A 19,173-nucleotide genomic window follows, 5' to 3' on the forward strand; every position below is an offset into this window, starting at 1 on the left:
AGAAATTAATATTTAAAATGTATAAGTAAATATGTAGTTAATTTTCCCAATAAATATTAAATTACAAATATCAGGAGACATACATGCAGATAGGTATAGCCATGATTATATGTACCTCTGTAACTGTTTTTAATTTGTTTTTTTTTTCATCTTTAAAAGAAAAAAAAAACACTGTAGTTTTTTTTCACAATTTTTATCGAAATCATGGATAAATACTTTTTTAAATTTATTTTTTAATTTTTTAAATAATATATTTAACTACTGAAAATGTAGTCTAAAACCACATCAAAATCATAAGTAAAATTTGAAACAAAATAAATGATCCAGACACTGGGTGCTGGCCACTGCGCAGGCACAACTTCAAGGCTCTGCATTCCTGGCTCCGACTCCTTTGCAAGCGTGTCGACAAACCCAACATGGCTGAGATGGAGAAATTTGATAAGCCAAAACTTGAAGAACAAAAATGTGAGAGAAAAAATCCACCACCTTCAAAAGAAACGAATGTGCCACCAGTATATTCCACAGCATCGCCTTCTTTATTTACTTCTTTCAGATGTTTTACTTTGTAAGGTCCAAAGATGTTGGATCAAGTGTAAGTGACTGTCGAAGAATTCAAGTCAACGAATCCATAGCTGTGGACAAGGAAGGCAGTGCCACCTCCCCCATCAGCCTATCTGGCTGACAGGGAAGAAAAAGAACTTGCATGTTGGCAAAGGAAGAAGCTGGATGGAAGGGAAGGAAATCTAGAGTAAAAATCAAGCTGGTCCAAGGTGTCCCACAGGCTATAAAATGCAGTGTAATCAGAACACCATTTTTGTTGTTGTTGTTGTTCAAAGGATTTTAATGATGGGAATGCACAAATTTTTAATATGCAAATAAAAAGTTTTGAAACATGAAGAAAGAAAAAGCGTAAATGGTCTAACCTAATCTAAATGGTATTGTAATTAATATTCCAGAAAGAGAGAAGAACAAGGAAAAGACACAAAAAATACTTGAGGAAATAATGACCTAGCTTTTCCAAATGAAATAAAAATTATAAACCCAGAGTTTCAAATAAACAAACAAACTGATGAAATAAAGGTCTGTATATTAAGATCTTGAGGGAATATCAAAATGAAAATTTAAAATACCTATTATAATTTGTATTATAATTTGTATTTTTCCTGTTCTATTCAACTATTCTTGATCAGTTTTTTCATTTCATTTCTTTTTTTTTTTTTTTAGATATTTTTATGTATTTATTTGACAGACAGAGATCACAAGTAGGCAGAGAGGCAGGCAGAGAGAGAAAGAGAGAGAGAAGAGGAAGCAGGCTCCCTGCTGAGCAGAGAGCCCGATGCGGGGCTGGATCCCAGGATCCCGGGATCACTACCTGAGCCGAAGGCAGAGGGTTTAACCCACTGAGTCACCCAGGCACCCCAGTTTTTTCATTTCTTTATACATTTTATTAATTTATTTAAAGGACATATTTCTGATTTTTTCTTTATTTTTTGCTTGATAATTTTTTCTTCTCCTTTTTTTGAATTTAACTTACTTTATGTGTTTTGTAATCCTTTGTTGGAAAGTTAGATCACTGATTTTAAACATATAAATATATTCCTTTTCTAATGTAATAAGTAAATCTAAGATCTTCCTTTAAACATTGCTATAGCTATACCTTCCCCAATTTTGATATATTGTTTTCATTATTATTCCATTCAAAATATATTCATAATACTCTCTATTACCATATGGGATTTCTTCTCTGACATGTATGTTATTTGGAGTTGCACTTTATGATTTATAGATATAAACAATGTTTTCTTTCAATTCTAGTGTATTAAAAAAACAAATCTATTATGGGGCGCCTGGGTGATTCAGTCAGTTAAGCATCTGACTCTTAGTTTTGGCTCAGATAGTGATCTCAAGGTTGTGAGTTCGAGCCCCACCTCGGACTTCACTCTGGGTGTGGAGCCTGCTTAACATTCTCTCTCTCAGGACGCCTGGGTGGCTCAGTGGGTTTAAAGCCTCTGCCTTTGTCTCAGGTCATGATCTCAGGGTCTTGGGATCAAGGGGCTCTCCACTCTGCAGGGAGCCTGCTTACACCTCTCTCTCTCTGACTGCCTCTCTGCCTACTTGTGATCTCTGTCAAATAAATAAATAAAATCTTTAAAAAAAAAAAAGATTCTTTCTCTCCTTTTGCTCCTCACCACACCCCACTCGTGCTTTCTCTCTCTACACCTCCTTTTGCCCCTCCCGCCATCTTTCTCTAAAACAAATAAATAAAATCTTTCTTAAAAAATTTCTGGCCCAATTTTATGGTCCATCAGATTGTCTATCTGTTTCACTTGATAAAAATGTGAAATACAGAGTTGTTAGTTGGAGTTTTATGAAAATTTAAGTCGAGTAAGGAATAAACATTGAGACATATAGTAATGACTAAAAATGACAATAAGAAACAGAAGAGTATATAATGATATTCTAGAAAAACAGCACTAATGGAAAATGAGACATACCGATATTGAATATTAAATCGTGATTAAAGCCATGATGATCAGGGCAAACAAAAACGCTTGGGTATATGTGTGAATGCACACATGCACACATGTACACACACACACACACACACACACCAGCTAGTAGTATCTCTCTGATATTTAGGTGTCATATGCCCTAAATCAGCAATGTGGTTTTCTTCAATGTTTCGTTATTAGTCCTCTCTTCTTTTCAAACTTAATGTTTTAATATGCTTATTTTGCAAATTGTCATGTCCTGAGTGGAATCCTCATTCAAATACTTTGAATTATAATAACAATTATATAACAATTAATAACAATAACCAAATAAAGATATTACATTGTTTGAGAATTCAGGGGGAAAAAAAACTTAAAAATGTGTCTCCCTTTCTATAATTTCTGCCCAAACTCACAACTTTGGTTTCAAATAGTTATTTATCTACATGAGAACATTAGCTTTTTTCTTCTTTCTATTTCTTCACAATTAGTTTTGAACTTTCTATTAAATATCGATCTCAATACACATACATGTTTCATCTCACTTTCAAGAGTTTTATGGAATAAATGAAGTTTTTCCATAAGTGCCCCTCTTTTTTTTACTAGTTTGTTGGTTGATTGATTGGTTTTACTCCTTTCTGGCCCATGACATTCAGAATTTAAATTTTTTGTATTTTACAGTTGGGTTTCAGGGGGCCAACGAATGGCCTCTCTGTGATATGAAATAAAATGGTATTTCAGTATAAAGGTAAACATTTTACAGGCATTTCATCCTACCATGTTCACCCTCTTGTCATAACAGTGCATGCTTAAGGTAAATGTTAGTTTGTCCTAGGGTTTTGTATTTGGTGGTAGATCGCTTTGAAATTTGGTATAATTTTGAAGTTTAAATCATTTGGAACACTTCTAAAGAGTTAAGTGTAGGACACTGCTTGCTATTCATTCCATGTTTCACCACTTCAAATCTTTCTTGAGTACCACATAATGGAGTGGTACGGGGTACCAGAAGGACTTCAAATATTATAGTGTAGGAGGAAGTTCTGTCTCACCACTAAATTTCAGTTCTTCCTGTGGGCCTCATATCAGTACATGGAGCCAGTATCACTCCGTTGTCAGAACCAAAAATCCTACCACTGAATGTTTGTGTCCCCTCAAAATTCTTATGTTGAAACTTAATCCCCAATGTGATAGTATCTAGAAATGGGGTCATGGGTAAATGATTAGATCATTAGGTCAGAGCCCTTATGAATGAAATTAATGACCTTATAAAAGAAACCCCAGAATGACCCCTCACCCCTGTTGCCATGTGAAAACAGACAGGAAGACAGACATCTAGGAACTAAGAGTGGGATCTCACTAGACACTGAATCTGCCATAAACCTTGATTTTGTACTTTACAGATTCTAGAAGTGTGGAAAAAGACTGGTGTTCAGAAGTCACCCAGGCTATGGTATTTCATGTGACAGCCTAAAGGGATTAAGACAACATGATAATTATTCTTGATCACCATATCATCTCTATTTCAATAACCAAGTATCTTAATATCATCCAAATCCATCAAATTTCTTTACATAATCTATACCTACCTTCAGTTTGTCACTCTCACTCATTTAAATTATTACTGGAACCTATTAATCGTTCTGCTCCCAGTTTTACCTTTCACCAAAGCATTCTTTATCTTGCACCCAGAGTGACTAAAAAAAAAAAAAAAAAAGCCCCAAACCGATTATGCTTTTTCCCTTTTTAAACCTTTGCAGAGGCTTCATAATAATTTGGTCAAAAATTCCATGTTTCCCTAGTTATGGGTTGGTTTCTAACCTATTTGTTTCAACAGTATTCCAATGTTGTTTTATTATTTACTCCTCTTATACTTGCTTAGCAACATGCCTATTTACTTCTTTATATGTTAAGCTACTTGAAAGCACAAATAATGCATTGCTCTTTTTTTTTTTTTCTATATCCAGTGTCTACTTTCATCAATGCAAAGGTGCGAGAAGGAAAATGGATCACACGCTTCCATCAGTTATCTCACCACCAAAAGGGACATCTTTGTCTCTTTTAGGATCCACATAATAATAAATACAATTCCAAAATATATTTCACTATAGGACAGAATTATTATCATATGATGGAAATAAATACTCTAAATTCAAAAAATCTACATTAAAATTGCAGCAGAAGAAAATTTGCAGCAGAAAGTCGATAAACGGATATCAACCATAAAACCTCAGATATAATCATTTTCTTATCATGACAAAGTATCCCCCTGAACTGTATGCTTGCTATTTCCTGTCAGTACAAGAGAGGTCTCTGGACAGCGGAACAAAGTGTAAACAACGTGAGAGAAATAGGTGTACAGCCGCTATTGACATTGTCCTGGATTATCTATCATTTTGAGTGTCTTGTACCAGAACAGATCTGTAGTGATAAAATATTACTGAATACTGACAGAAATGGTATAAATGGCTTCAACCCTTTACCAGTGTATAGACTAGTACATGTACCTCGACCATTCTCAGCTGCATTTTACTTGTTTCAAGATTCAGACGGATATAGGACCCACTCAGTGTGATTGTAATGAGGATTCAATTCAGTGAAAACAAAAAATAATATTTGTGAAACTTAGTACTAGCAATGGCTCAGTAAATGTTAGTCAATTTTCAATATTAAGGATGATACAATATTTATTTCCTTCTGACTCCACACTTAGCAGGCAATTCCCTTAAGGTCTTCTGGAAGATCGTTCTCTTAATATATTTCAAACCCTAGGCTTCATTCCCTCATTCCTAATGTATCTTCCTCTCTAGGTCTCTATCTGAGGTTTGGCCAGAGAGATTTATTTTGTTTTGTTTTGTTTTGTTTAATATTTTATTTATCTATTTGACAGAATGAGAGAGCACAAGCAGGGGGAGCAGCAGAGGGAGAGGCAGAAGCAGGCTCTCTGCTGAGCAGGGAGCAGGATACAGGGCTCAATCCCAGGACCCTGGGATCATGTCCTGAGCTGAAGGCAGATACTTAAGGACTGAGCCACTCAAGTGCCCCCCAGAGAGAGGTCTTCTGGCACCTCTGGGAAGACGTCCTTATGGGAAGAAAGGGGGAAATCTTGAAGATACTTTTTACCACTTTTCCACTCTCAACCCTCCTGCATTGTGTCACTCCGCTATCTTCAAGTCCCTTGGACTCCTTGACTTGGACTCCCTCCAAGTCAGCCTAAAATTTCTGGGTCCTTTTGTTCAGGGTTCCCTCAGAAGGGAAACTATGTTCTGATCCAACTGACCTTCAGTACATCATTCAATGCAAGGGGATTGTTGACCTTTGTCCAGCTTTAGCGTCTTGCTTATACCATTGCAGTAAGTGATTCAAGTCTTACCTCCTTAATTTCTGACTGCTGCTTTAACTGGCTACTATGACACCTGGCAGCTAGGCTCTTCTCCAGATCAGCTGAGCTCCTGATGTCTATTAAAAGAAAATCAAAGTCCGATATACTTTAAAATTCCTGCATTTAAATAAAATTACTTTGAGCAAAGTATAAAACAAAACATCTTACTTTATGAATATTTTTATAATGAACATCATTGAAAATAGAGATTTTTAAATCTATAATAGTTATTAAAAGAATACAATGTCGTAATGAGCATTTATTCTGGTTTAAAGTTAATTAGGTGCATTTGGACTTTTTTGTAGGAATCGTATATATCAAAAAAGACAATTAACAAGAGAGAAAAAGCTTTCTTATAGAGAGCCAATCTATGATCTTCATACATTTGCTTATTTATTGATTCAAGACATTTTCAGTCTAAAACCTTTTTCAGTTGCTATTCTTATTACTGTATACATAGCTGTGAGGCAAGATAGAAAATATCTCTTATCTTATAGGTTTTACATTTGAGGGGAATGTAGAAGACTGTTGGAACTCGAAAAACCAAAGTCTGTTGATGAAAGCCATAGTAATCCAGACCCCATAGTTCCCCAAAAAGAATGTAAAAATATTTGCAGCTATGTTTTGTTTGCTTATTTGTTTCATTTTACCATCACTATACTAATAAGAAAACTGAAGTTGCAAAATTACAGGGTTATAGCTAAGGTTTAGGGAATTTGGAAAAATATATTTATGATTAGGCACCAGATTTTCTTCCTCTGTGATTGTTTTCCTTAAGTTTTCCACAGTACAAAAAAAAACTATAAAAGCCTGTAAACAGGAAGATACAGTATGTGACTATGTGAGTCTTGATATTTTTCTGCTCCAGCAGTCCAAGACCTGCTCAGTGGTCTCACTGATAGAGTTGCATGTGGCTGGGATAGAGGTTATGGGATAAGTACAAGAGGGACTCATCCTCACTTTAAAACTTTGACGTTTTGTGTATCCTTATAAATAGAAGTAACAAAGTGTTTCCATCAAAGATTTTAGTGCAGAACTCTGAAAACACAATTTAGAAACCTGAATCGAAAATGTTTTCTTTGTTATTCAACATGCAAACTATTCGAACAGGCTTTTCTTTCCATAAAGAATTGATTTTTAATCAAATACTCAACATTGTAGAGTTTTTTTTTAAATGAGCAATGTAATTCCATCATTCTAATTATATCTTAATTCTGTGATCACATTTTCCTACCAGATTAAATTTTCAAATGTAATTTTAAACCCTTTATATATGTGTGAGTATGTATTCATAACTCTTATTAAATTGTATGCACACAATGAGTTTTTTTAGAAGTCATCTGATTGACTTCTTCAAAGAAGATATTGAAAATAACCAGTAAAAGTAATTTTGCAGAGTGCCTGGGTGGCTCAGTTGTTAAGCATCTGCCTTTGGTTCAGGTCATGATCATAGGGTCCTGGGATCAAGTTCCACATCAGGCTCCTTGCTCGGTGAGCAGCCTGCTTCTGCCTCTGCCGCTTCTCTCCCTGCTTGTGCTCTCTCTCTCTCTGTCTCTTTCTCTGACAAATAAATAAATAAAATCTTTTTAAAAAAATAATTTTGTATATTATTTGGGTTTATCTTCTATATAAATATATTATGATAATTTATTATTCTGTGTTGATAGCTTCGATTATCAAAATATCACTAATTCTAAATAATTTTTCTTTTGATAAATAATTTATTTTTGGCTTGCATAAATTAAATTATATGAATAAACTTATATTTTACATACTCAAGTCATTAGATTTAGTATCTGGATTAACACCTATCTTTTTATTGTGGTAATTATTTATCTTATCTCAAAATGACCTGAGATATGGAATTTTATTTATAAATTATTTCTGGATTTATTTTAATCAAGTCGTAGATACTCATATTAAGGACGTGATATTTATTAGGTCAATTTTTTTCTTGCAGTTATTTTTTATATTATTTATCTACAAAACATAAAGAACTTTCAGAACATATGTTGGAAGGTGAAAAAAACTATTTCTTGGTATAAGACATTTTTTATTTCAGATTTATTTGTGCAAAGGGTTAAGGTTATGTGAATGTCATCTCTTTATGAAGTACTACACTCAATTTTATTACTATTCCCCTCTGCACCAAATCAAACACTGCATATGGTTATAACATTGATTTCTTAATTTTATGAAAATTGCCCTACCAACAGCTGGTCTCTTGAACAAATGAATATGTCAATGACTGATTACAGATTAATGATATAGCTATTCTTCAAAGGTACAGCAATTCACATTCAAATTTAGCTTCATAGTAGTTTAGAATGCTTATTTAAAAGGAATGCTCTTTAACTTATGCATTTAAATATTTTTATTGATATAGAATTGAATGCTTTTGAAAACAACACACATACTTCAGAAGAAAAAAGTACTGAAAGAATTTAAATTTAGGATTATTGAAAAGCACATCTGCTTTGAATGTAATGATTTATTAAAACCAGCATGAAGCAACTGCTAATCAAATTTCCTTGAAAGCATCAGAAAATACTATATTACCATACATGCTTACTTAGGGTCTGTTTTTAAAACACTTACTCAATTCATGAAAATTTAGAAGTTGAGTTAAAAATCAGAAAGTGCTCCGAAATTCCATTTGCCAAGCATATTTGGAAAATACGTATCATTATGCATTTAAAATAATACAGGATTCTAATGATAGCAGTGGTTTTCTTACATTTTGAGATACTACAATAACATTATTTTGCTACAACAGTTTCTGGAAATGAGTGTTCTCTTACCTTTTCATTTCTCTGCCCATCAGTTACTGTCATAAATGATTTAGCTATTTGTCAACCGTATTTGAAAAATATCTTTCTATGGGGTCCCAGAGGTTGGGTAAGTAATGAAGAAGCAAAAAACAGGATAAAATTAACAAATAAATCTATTCTCAGTATTAACACTATGAACATGAGCAGTGTGGCACTTCCCAACTTTGAAGAATTTTGTTTTTCTGTATTATTATGGTTCACATTTTGAAATATGATCTTCATTCAAAATTCACATCACCTAACATTAGGTTTGAGGAAAACTTCGCTGATACTACACACACAATGTATTTAATGATATGGCTATATAAAAGACCTCCAGAACTGAAAACTCTCCTAAAATGTAATTAATGAGATCCAATAAAAACTATTTGGTCTCTTTTCTTCACAAAATCACTATTTCAATTCTTATCAGTTTTTAAAATTCCATTTAAGCAAACCTGTAAGTTTTGGTTCATGGAGCACAAGTTTATTGTGTCACATGATTTTCTACAATTCAATTCTAGCAACAGCAAAAGCATCTGCTGAGATCACAAGAGCATTTTAAGGAACTTAAACATCCCCAAAATACAGGGTATTATGTAATCTTGCCTTACAAAAGACAAACTCTTTTAAGTGTGTGTTAGGCAAGTCCCCACAAAGTGCCCCAACACTTATGTGTAAGACACACATGCACACATGCACGTGCACACACACACATATACACCCAGTAAAGTTACCTATGAGTTCACAGGCTATTTGTGCAGCAATCAAACTTTGTAACCCAACCTCTTAAACTCCTGTTGGTCTAAAATATTGTCTAAATGAGGTGACTGAGGAACAGGGAATGCAATTTGTTGAAGGCCACACAGTAACTAAGTGATCAAGCCAGGAAGACACAATTAAAAGATAAATAGTGGGCACCTGGGTGGCTCAGTGGGTTAAGCCTCAGGTCATGATCTCAGGGTCTGGGATCGAGTGTCGCATTGGGCTCTCTGCTCAGCAGGGAGCCTGCTTCCTCCTCTCTCTCTGCCTGCCTCTCTGCCTACTTGTGATCTCTCTGTCAAAAAAATAAATAAAATCTTAAAATAAAATAAAAAATAAATAGTGATTGAGGCAATGTTTATTTTCTTTTCTGTGTGTGTGTGTGTGTGTGTGTGTGTGTGTGTGTGTGTATCAGAGAGAGAGAGCGAGAGAGTGAGCACAAGCAGACAGAGTGGCAGGCAGAGTCAGAGGGAGAAGCAGGCTCCCTGCTGAGCAAGGAGCCCAATGTGTGACTCGATCCCAGGACGCTGGGATCATGACCTGAACCGAATGCAGCTGCCTAACCAACTGAGCCATCCAGGCGTCCCTAAGGCAATGTTTGAATTGAATGAGTTGCTAACCCTTTATTTGAATACTTTGAAAGAGTACTACTTAAAAAATTATTATTTGAGAGAAAGAGAGCACAAGTGGGCAGAAGGGCAGAGGGAGAGAAACAGACTTGCTGCTGAGCAGGGAGCCTGACACGGGGCTCAATCCCAGAACCTTGCAGTCATGACCTCAACCGAAGGCAGATACTTAACCGCTGCCATCCAGATGCCCCAAGAATATTACTTTTAAAAGGCCCTATCATAGCTCTGACTGCTATAAAAATAGTATCTAAGACTGAGTATCTAAGTATCTAAGTATACATATAGTATCTAAGGCTTATAAACAACAGAAATTTATTTTTCACATTTCTTGAAGCTGGGAGCATCATCAAGGAGCCAGCATAGTCAAGATCTGGTGAGGACCCTCCTCCAGGTTGCAGATTGCTGACTTCTTTTTTCCTCACACAGCAGACAGCAGGAAGAAGCAAGCTCTTTCCATAAGCTCTACTTCTAGATTCTATCACCTGGAAAGTAGGGTTTATATGAATTTTGAAGGACACACCATTCCGTCCATAAGAGTTCCTATTCTATACATTAAAAACAACATGAGAACATTAGAGGAATATATTGGTTTTAATTATACCCTTCCTGAAAAATTAGATCTAGCAAAGATATAATTAATATGATTCAAATGTTAGAGCATCAACTAATGCTTAGAGTGCAAACTAAAAAACTATTTATTCATGTTTCCCTTAAAAACATAACATGCGGGGCACTTGGGTGGTTGAGTTGGTTAAGAAGTTGTCTTTGGCTTAGGTGGTGATCCTGAGTCCTGGGATAGAGCCCCACATTGGGCTCCCTGCTCAGCAGAGAGCCTGCTTCTCCCTCTCCCTCTGCCTGCTGCTCTGCCAACCAGTGCTCTCTATTTCTCTGTCAAATAAACAAATAAAATCTTTAAAAAACAAACAAACATAACATCCTCATCACTTTGAGCTACAGAGCTGGGATTGTATTTTCATAATTTTTTGGTTCTCTTAAAATTTTTTTAGAAAGCCAGAAAAAAAAATCACTTGTAAGCAAAGGGAAAAAATTTAATTATTAAAATATTTCCTGTGCATAGTGTATTTATTAAATATTTCTCACTTGGACTAGATATAACCATTAAAAAAGGCTTGTGTTAAATATACAGCTGCACTTAATGCTTTCCGACTACGTTTTCCTTATTCTTATTTTTTCATATTTATGCAAATATAATTAATACAATTGAATAAGTTAATGAGACACAATAATTCTTTTTTTAAAGATTTTTTATTTATTTCTTCGATAGAAATCACAAGTAATCAGAGAGGCAGGCAGAGAGAGAGAGGAGGAAGCAGGCTCCCTGCTGAGCAGAGAGCCCGATGTGGGACTCGATCCCAGGACCCTGGGATCACGACCCAAGCCGAAGGCAGAGGCTTTAACCCACTGAGCCACCCAGGCTTCCCGAGACACAATAATTCTTAACTTAGCATCCTAAAATATTTATAGTTTTCACCAAATTAGTAATTATTTCTAATTGCTTTATTCTGGTAAGAAGTATTCTAAATAGTAGAAGTTTTAAAAAACTTGATACTCAAGGAAAAAAATACATGTTCAGGGGGAATTAAGGGGTGGAAAGCAGATGAATAGAATTAGAAAAATCTTACATCTGGGCTACCATATAAAACTTGTTCAGGAGCCTTTGGTAAGAAAGGGTTTTTACTATGAAATTTATTCTCAGATTTCTAACTCATTACTTTGGAAAACCTTTACTAATAAATACCAGGAACAAATCACCCCAAAACATATTAGCCAATCATTCTAATTTTCTCTTAGAAAATAACATATTTATATTTCTTAAGTCAAACAGTGATAGTTTCCTCAAGAATAAGATCAATAAAGATATTTTTAAAATTTTAATTAATTTATTTTTTTATTAACCTCCACATCTAACACAGCTCAAAGTCATGACCCTGAGATCAAGAGTCACATCTTGAGTCAGCCAGGAGCCCCAAAATATAGATATTTATAGTCATATTATCTACATATAAGTTATTTATTTTTTATTTCAATGATATACTACTAATATTCTATCATACTTTCACATTTGCAAATTTTCTTAAATGAATCTTTTATACCACCTTCAATGTTATGCCATTACTGTTAGTAATTACTGCCTATAATATGTGAAATAACTTGTTTATGTGCTTAGAGCATGAACTTTTAAGATGGGAAACTTTGTACTTTAAAATTTAAAATATCCATAAATGTACATGCATACAGCTAATATTAATGTCAAAATAATTATAATACTTATATTTTATACAACCTTACTTCTTCTCAGAAAAATTACATATATAAATTTCATTTAACAAGGATCAATATGCATAATTTACTTGACCAGGACATTTAATAAACAGTCCATATACATAAAGAAGAAACTATGTAAAGACTAATTATGTGCTTTTTGTATTGACTAATGTCAGTGCTTCAATTTCAATTAAGAGTACTTTGTATGGGCCAACTGCCTTGTCTTCAACTGTTCTATTTCTTCTTGCATTCAAATCATTCAATCTCCTTCTCTCATGTCCTGGAAAATACCTGAAGTTCTTCCTTCTTAGTCAGTGTAAGCAACTCAGCATTTCCAATAGGACAATCTTCAAACAATTGAAATAAAACATACAGAATGCTTCATAGAGCTCTCTACAAAATCAGCAATGACAACAAAAGAACGATGAGTATGATTTCCACGAATATAATAGAACTTAAAGTGTCAATAAAAATCTTTTCAAATGATTGCACTGAAAGAAGCTTTTTTTTTTTTTTTTTTTGGTTGAAAGAAAGAAAATGTTGGTTTTATTCATTGGCACTCATGTAGTTCACATCCATGGAGGATTTTGACTCTTAATAGAGAATGAATTAGATTGTATTATGTTATTAATAGAAAGACAAGCCTCACTTCTGTGTATCTACTATCAAAACAGTGTTCTCACTGTTGAGTGATCTAATTCAACAGACCTCGATACTTATCTTTTCTGAATAAACTCTCACATGTAATTCTATTATTGCTTAAATTAGTAATGGATGATAGTTATAGGAATTATCCATTTCTTCCATTCAAACTGGATGTCACCAAAGCAACTCAAAGACTGGCTCTGTAAATAGCCTTTAAGACTGCTCACAGGGCAGGGGTGTTTATATTCAATTTATTTGATTTATATATTGGGATGAGCAAAGAATACCCATTTCTCAAGTCCATGTTTAGGTAAAGAGAAGACCTGGATGAAGTTATCTAATTTATCAATTCATAAATCTCACACTCTGCCTAAATTGTTCTTCATGTTTTCAACATTTCATCCTGTTTTCCATGCTATTCTTTCTTTTTTTTTTTTTCCTTTTTTCCTGATTTGTTCTGTGTCCAAGGAGTCCAAACAGAACAAACTGCGTCTTCAAAAGACCATGTCTAGTGGTTTTCTGTTTGTTTTCCCAATGGAAAACACCAGCAAGAAACCTGCAGATAGAAAAAAAACAGATCAGGGTATTTATTTCCTTGTGTTTTTTGTTTGTTTGTTTGTCTGTCTGTCTGTCTGTTTCCCTATCTTGCCAAAGTTCTGAGAAGAGCAATAATGTATCTTACAGCTCCTGTCAGTTCTTATCTTTTCCACAGATCCAACTCTCTCTCTCTCTCCCAAATCTGTGTTTGGGAAGATATCCCCCTTTCCTCTTCCCATGTCGGGTTGAAGTGACTTTTTGCTAGTCCAAAGAAATAAAATACTGGATTATTTCAAATCCAGGAGAGAAAAACAACACAACTCCATCATTCTAAATGAAGGCAGGAAAGTCAGTATATTTTGATGGTAAGAATTCACTTACTGCTACCTGTTCTGATTGTTTGAACATGTTCACAATAATTCATCAGTATCTGTACCGTAATGACTAATACATAATGATCAGTATTAGCCCTGATTAGAACTACTAAATGCATTCTTCTTTTTCTTTTTTTAAAGATTTTATTTATTTGACAGAGAGAGAGAGATCACAAGTAGGCAGAGGGGCAGGCAGAGAGAGAGAGGGAAGCAGGTTCCCCGCTGAGCAGAGAGCCCGATGCGGGGCTCGATCCCCGGACCCTGAGATCATGACCTGAGCGAAGGCAGAGGCTTTAACCACTGAGCCACCCAGGCGCCCCAATGCATTCTTCTTTTAAGATGCACTGATCTCATAGCATACTAATGACATCATCAAAGGCTCTAGGCAAAGTCAACACATAAAGTAGACCATGTCAAAGACAGGGATGAGCAACAACTTAGGCTCATCTAAAGTGGCTTTCCACCTCAACTTGTTATCACAACAATGAGGAATGTAAAGGATACAAGGTATTAAGGTAAAATCAAGCAAGTGAAAGTAATTATACCATGGTTAGTTCTTCTTAGGAAGGCACTGATATTTGATTTTTCAAAGCAGAATAAACCGTAAGGAAGCTCCTGAATGATGATCTCAGAGCTAAGAGATTGCTGCCTTTTATTATATTAAGGAAGAAAGAGGTTGTCCCAGTATTTAGGGGCTAAATAATCACATAAAACCAATTACTTAAGGAGATGCAGCAATGTATTTTTGTTTGTGTTTTCTAAAACTCTAATTTTTGTCCTCCGTATTGACTTGTTTTTCTCAGATATGTAGCTAAATGACTACAGCAGTGCTATAATCATATCCAGAAATTTAATGTTTCTTTTTTTTTTAAAGATTTTATTTATTTATTTGACAGACAGAGATCACCAAGTAGACAGAGAGGCAGGCAGAGAGAGAGAGGGAAGCAGGCTCCCTGCTGAGCAGAGAGCCCAATGTGGGACTCGATCAGGACCCTGAGATCATGACCTGAGCCGAAGGCAGCGGCCTTAACCCACTGAGCCACCCAGGCGCCCCAGAAATTTAATGTTTCAATGATGAAGACAGTGCAAATCTTCTTGTGGCTGTCTTTTAAAAGCAAAATACAAATAATAAATAAATAAATAAATAAATAAATAAATAAATAAATAATAAATACTTTTTAAAAATTTGCTTAAAGGGCTTGGTAGGGTGGGGAGGGGAGTTGGAATTAAACTTTACATCTTGTCATTGTAGATATAAGGTAATTTTCTTTAAAATTACTTTTTTTACTTTACTTGGATATAATGCACATAGTATACACCTCAAACATTAAATTATATAACTTTTTTAGTAATTCATTGAGCTATTAAACCATCACCACAATCGATTTTAGAATATATCTATCTATCCAAAAAGAAATCTTTTCATCTACCAGAAGTCACTCCCCAGTTCACACCAAACCACATTGGGAACCACTAATCTACTTTCTCCCTGAATGAATTTTCCTATTCTGGACATTTTAAATGAATAGGATCATAGACCATGTGGTCTTTTATAACTGTTTCTTTTACACACATATATGTGTTTACAACATATATTTTTTATATATTTCTGATGAACTGACCCATTAGAAATACATCAACAGTGTTTTATAATTATTACCTTAGATGGTGTTCTCTTAAATCAGATAGTAGAAAAGTGTTATAAAAGTACTTCTATATTGATTTCTTTTACCTACGTAGTTACCTTAACAATGTTATTTATTCTGTGGTGTGGTTTCCAGTTACTGTTCAGTATCCTTTCATTTCAGCCTGACGGAGTCCCTTTAGTATTTCCTGTGGTGAAGTCTGCTAGAAACAATATGTATCAGATTTGTTGTTGTTGTAAATAGATTTGCTAGATATAGAATTCTTGCCTTAATTCTTCTTTCTTGAAATGTTTGGTTGACAATACTACTATAGTCCAGCCTCCATTATATCTGATGAAAAGTCAGTTGGTAATATCGTTGAGTATGCCTGTATGAGTTATGTCCTGGAACACACATTGTTCCAAAGTCTGATGCAATTAAATTTGAGCCTTTGGGGGCTTTGCCTCATTTCCTCCAGCTCCCTTAGCTGAGCAGTGGTGACTGCAACAGACATCAGTGTGAGCTGCACCACCATGTCTGCCTGCTGGACAAAATGGCCACCATCAATACTTGACCCACTTCAGCAATGACTACCGACACTTTAAGGAGCTCCGTAGTGCTGCTTTCTCAGGGGTCTGCAGATGTGTGAAGAATTCTTCCATACAGGATTATGCTGCAAAAATCAACACCAAGAAGTGATCTGCCAGGATGACCAGAAACTATAATGTGAGGTCTGAATATTCTGACTTTTGAAACATCATAACTTTCATGAGAGTATTTCTGAAGAAAGTTTTCACAACCTCATGTTTGAACTTCTTACTGGCAAGGAGCTCTTTGAAGAGATTGTGGCTAGAGAGTACTACAGTGAAGCTGGTGCTAGCAACGGTATCCATCAGATTCTGGAAAGTATTAGACACATCCACCAGCATGACATTGTCCACTGAGATCTCAAGTCTGAAAACCCTCTGCAGGAAAGTTGATGCAAGGGTGGCTGATTTTGGTCTTGCCATGGAAGTATGAGAACAACAGACTTGGTTTAAGTTTGATCGAACCCCAGGTTATTTGTCCCCTGAGGCCTTGAGGAAAAAAATTCCCTCTGGAAAACCTGTGGCTATTTGAGCCTGTGGGATCATTTTATATATCTTTCTGTTGGGATATCATCCTTTCTTGGATGAAGATCAGCACAAGCTATATCTGCAGATCAAGGCTGGAGCCTATGATTTCCCATCCTGAGAGTGGGATACAGTGACTCCTACAGTAAAAGCATAGTTAAACAGAGACCATAAGCCCCACAAAATGCATCGCACCTCATCGGTCTTCCAAAGATCTCCCAGTGGCCTCCATTATGCATCACCAAGGGAATATGAAATAGTTGTGCAAGTTCAATGATCTGAGAAAACTGAAAGGTGTCATGCTCATGGCAATGCTTTTCTCTAGGAACCTTCTAGCTGCCAAAATAATATTGAATAAGCAGTCAGAGAGTGGTGATGGAAAGGACCAGAAACCACCATGGTGTATACAGTTTGCAGATGGTATGGAGAGTTCCATAGAGAGCTGCCCCAGCACCATGAAAGATGAGGACACAAAGTGCACAAACAGGAGATCATTAAGATCAGGAAACAATGGACTGAGGTTGTTAACAATGGGGTCCTTGAGGCCTACAGAAAGATTTGTGATTTAAACCTTACTTTTTTTTTTTTTTTTTTTTTTGAGGCCTAGGATGACCTCTCACAGAGGGGATCGATTTCCATAAATCTTACTTCAAGAATCTCCTATCTCAAAGCAACAAGCCTATCACACCACCATCCTGAACCCACACATCTACATGATTCATGTATGCAGCTTGCATCCCCTACATTCTGTTACATGGATGGGCAGGGTCAGCCTCTCACCAGCCAGTTGGATACCCTGGTCTGGCAACACTGGGATGGTAAATGGCTCAGTGTCCTCTATCACCACTATAATGAGCTCAGCCACAGAGGCATTAGGAGATGCCAGACAGCCAGAGGTCACTGAGTTTCTGCAGCCAGTAGTTCTGGAGGACCTGAGGCACATAGGCAGTCCTGTTCATTTGAGGTTTAAAACAAATTACAGAGCAGTGGCCAGCAAGACATGAGTTTGCATGCAGTCCTGCTGCCTCCCTTTTATGTCTGTGTTTTTTACAGTTAAGTAGTTAAGTGATTTTTATAGTTAAGGAAAGAAAAAAAAAGATTATTTAAAAAAATGGAATTTGTATCATAGCTCTGTTTTTAATTGTTTGAGAAACCTCCACACTGATTTCCATAATGGCTGCACCAGTTTACATTCCCACCAACAGTGCAAGAGGATTCCTTTTTTTTTTTTTTTTAAGATTTTATTTATCTATGTGACAGAGAGAGAGATCACAAGTAGGCAGAGAGGCAGGGGGGAAGCACAGAGCCTGATGTGGGCCTGGATCCCAGGACCTTGACCCCAGGACCCTGGGATCATGACCTGAGCTGAAGGCAGAGGCTTAACCCACTGAGCCACCCAGGTGCCCCGAGTTTTCCCTTTTTTCCATATCCTCACCAGAATCTATGTTTTCATGTCTTTTGATAGTAGCCATTCTGACAGATGTGAAGTGATATCTTATTAATGGTTTTGATGTGCATTTCCCTGATGCCTAGTGATGAGCTTTGTTTTTCCTGTTGGCCACCTGTATATCTCCTCCGGAAAAATGTCTAGTCAGATGTTTTGTGCCATTTTTAAATCAGATTGTCTGAGGTATTTGTTTTTTGTTACAGAGATGTATGAGTTCTTTATGTATTTTAGATATCAACCCCTTATCAGATATGCCTTCCAAATATTCCTCCCATTCAGTACAGTTAAGGGAATGTAGTCAGTAATATTGTATTAATTTTGTATAGTGATAGATGGTAATTACATTTGTCATGGTAATTATTTTGTGATGTATACAAATATCAAATCACTATGTTGTGCACTTGAAAATATATTGTATGTCAGTTATACCTCAATTTTAAAAAGAGAGAAAGAAAAAAAATCCATTAAGTGGATTTTAAGTGCATTTTGGGGGGCTTAATCTGGCTCCAAGCAAAGTCTTCTCAGCGATAGTTTTGCCTAGTTCTCTGTTAAAATTCTGACAGGTTGAAGTTTGGCTTGTTGCTCTCATGGAGCTACCAGCCTCCTCTTAATTGCTTATTACCAAAATTTCCATTGTTTTTCAACAGTGCCCTTGTGCTTAAACTTCCTCATGCTCTGTCCCAAATATAGCCTGTTTCCTTGGGGAGAGGACTGTGTTCTTACTGCCTTCCTCTCCTCTTGTGCAAATCTTGTGCACCACTCCTGTGGTGTTGAGATAAGGGTAGAGACAGTGGCCAAAGTCTCTTAGAATGAACCTTTGGTTTACAAACAGGGCTCTGTGCAAGGGCAGAAATGTGATCTTCTCAGCATGCCTCTACTGGCATAAACCTCTATCCTATGATAATGGTTAAGCAAGGATGTTAGGCCACCTCTATCTGGAATAGACACCCTTTCTTATAAATTGAGGTTAGATGGGAGAGGGGAACCCCAGATCTCTCATTGTCTAATGTCTGGAATACAGGTCCTACAACATAGAGCTGGGAGAAAAAGAATTGGTGATGTCTTGCATTTCTTG

At 35.8% G+C, this 19,173-nt stretch overlaps 1 pseudogene; it reads left to right on the plus strand.

The window, feature by feature from the left end:
• The first annotated feature begins 416 nt into the window (after positions 1–416).
• LOC125085596 (calcium/calmodulin-dependent protein kinase type II subunit gamma-like) lies at positions 417–17,555 on the plus strand (annotated as a pseudogene).
• Positions 17,556–19,173: the final 1,618 nt, after the last annotated feature.

This window comes from Lutra lutra, chromosome 15 (assembly GCF_902655055.1).
Source record: "Lutra lutra chromosome 15, mLutLut1.2, whole genome shotgun sequence".
NCBI classification, from domain to species: Eukaryota; Metazoa; Chordata; class Mammalia; order Carnivora; family Mustelidae; genus Lutra; species Lutra lutra.